The following is a 2,500-nucleotide window of genomic DNA, read 5'->3' as shown; positions in this document are numbered from 1 at the left end:
GAAAACAAAGAGCCTTTAACTGTTTACTCGACAGACTGCAGGGATTCGGGGAGAGTTCTTGCTGCTTATTGGGTAGATAATGCAGATTGCAGATGATGTGCAGATGATGTGCATTTTGATGAATATTTTCCCACTAGACTGCAACTGTTTCTATCTATTAATTTAGATCTAATGGGAAAAGTGTGTTCCTGGGTAGTTTTAAGCTAGGACTTTTTAAACAGTTAGCACATCGAGGGTATGTTATTCTGTCTACTTAAGATCCATCGCTGAAATGAACTTTTAAGTGGAGGTAGCATCCGAAATTCCTATCTTCCATCTATCCCCCCAAAGAAATCACGACCTGAGCAAAACCGGTGCTCGCATTCACACCTGAGTGCCTCGCTTCTGGCTGGCGATGGGGAGAACATTTACATTTTCTTGATCTTTCTGACTGGGTTGTTACCAGAGTTACCAAATGGGGTGGCGGTGCCCACGGTGCTTTGGGTGCTAACAGCATATCTGGAAAGCCGAGGTTGTTTCGTAGTCCGCTGCAAAGGCGGTCGCCGCAGGCGGGGCTGCACGCGGTGGCGGTTACGGGCTTAAAAACGCTGTTACGAACGTCGTCCATGCAAAGCTACGGCAGAGTATCATGACATGTATGACTATTTAGCTAAGATAAGCATTCAGCAAAATAAAAAGTGAATGAATTAAAAGCCTCAGACTAAGCTCCAGATATTTTAGCTGTTGCGAGCTGGTGCGGTTCCATTGCACAGGGGGAAGCGCCGCAGATTTGAACCAGATGACGGTCTGGCTCTCAGCGCACAGTCCTGGAATTTTGAATTGCTTTGTAGTAATGTCTTTAACTGATTTCTTAGGTGCGGATTTTGCAAATTTGGCAAATCTTGCCGTTTTGAGCTTCTTTCTAGTGTGTAAATGCAAATATGTATGACGCTGTAAGGAAAAGCCATTCGTTTCGTCTTTCCCGGGGTTGTCTTTTGTCTTTATCGCTAAAAGTAAAGATGTTCAAAAGAATCATGAGAATGTCAGGAGCTTCTCCCGCGTGAATGAAATTATAGTAAAGTTACATTGCTAACAACACTTTAGTGGGAATACGTATTTAAAACACCTTTTGAGGGAGACAAAAGCCCATATGCCAGCAACAAAAAAATAAAAAGGTAAAGCCAGCGCCTGCCTGACCGAGAAACTTCTGCCTGCTTTCCTTTATCCTGAAGTGATAGGGTGACTGAGATAGTCTTTGGGAATTACAGCTGCCATTGAGAGCGAAGCCAAGCCTCACTGTATTTCAGAAAATGAAAATGATGTAGCCCTAAAGGAAGGAGGGGCTGAATCCCCAGGGCATCTGTTTCCCATCAGTGTCCCACCATGCTTGCAGTCTGGCTTGGCACTCTAACATTTAACCTTCCCAGCATGAGGTAGACCATAGGGCAACAAGGCTGCAGAATAATGAAACAAGGGTGTAGTGTGGTGTACGAAGCCTTTGTGAGCAGAGAAGTTGAGACATTAAATGATCAGGGTAGAGAGATATGAAAGTTCCAGATCTTTCTAAAAAGCCCCCATTAGTCTCACGCAGAAGGAAGAGCGCGCCGCCTCTCAGCAGGCGAAGGCGAGGCCTTTCCCCATCTATCCATGCCTTTTTGCCCGCTGCTTTCAACTATTATAAAGATACAATTACCTTGGGAGATTGTGGCAGTTCAGTTGATTAGCACGGTGAATTAAAAGAATGAGTCACAAATGACATGTCCAGCTCTTCTCTACTAGTCCTTTGTATTCCCAGTGTACCTCACCCCTGTTGTAAGAAGGTCAAAAATTAGAGAGAGATAACAATTTTCAAGCAGCTAGCACTTAGGAGCAGAATTAACAATCATTCTGTATGTAATTGCCAGTTAATAGTAAATTGCCTTCTAGACTGTAAAATGCAATATAAACTGGTGGGCACCTAAAATTAAATTAATGAGGTATTTGCTGCATTTAAAAGTGAATAGTGCAAATTAATAACTGGGTACCATACTTGTTTTAATATCTATAGAACAGGGCATCGTTTACTTGTTTAATAATAATTTTTAAGGTGCTACCTGAAAAATTCTCTATCGGTCTGGGTAAATTGAGCGGTTTTGTGCAGGTTTGTAGCCATAACTTTGCTGGTAAAGTCTTCCAGGTTTCTAAATTAAATATTGGAGATTATTTTTTAATTAGAATATAAGCACAGCAGTGTTATTTGATTATGGCAAATTGTGATTTGTGTGCTTCCAAATGAAATTATGTTACAGATAAAATTGCACCTTTATACACATATTTTAAGCTCTGTAGATTCTGTTGGTTTACTTTAAGATGAGCGGCAGTACTGTATTTACAATGTATTTGTGCCACTGCGTTACTGTTTTCTCTGAGTGCGTATTTTGCATAATGATTTCCTAGCGAATAAAGGAAGCGTAGTCGGACCCAGCGTATATGAAGACAGTTTCAAAGGATGCTATTTGGCACCTGGAACCTTTCACGCTGA

General features: G+C 41.7%; 1 protein-coding gene across 4 annotated transcripts in view; it reads left to right on the top strand.

Moving 5' to 3' along the window:
- The window catches only part of EBF3 (EBF transcription factor 3), a 121,100-nt gene that overhangs the window by 88,484 nt on the left and 30,116 nt on the right, over nucleotides 1-2,500 (top strand). The window lies entirely within an intron of this gene.

Source organism: Phaethon aethereus (genome assembly GCF_964289735.1).
Source record: "Phaethon aethereus genome assembly, chromosome: 7".
Classification (NCBI taxonomy): domain Eukaryota; kingdom Metazoa; phylum Chordata; class Aves; order Phaethontiformes; family Phaethontidae; genus Phaethon; species Phaethon aethereus.
The sequence above is the reverse complement of the archived record's forward strand: the minus strand, read 5'-3'. Positions and strand labels throughout refer to the sequence as shown.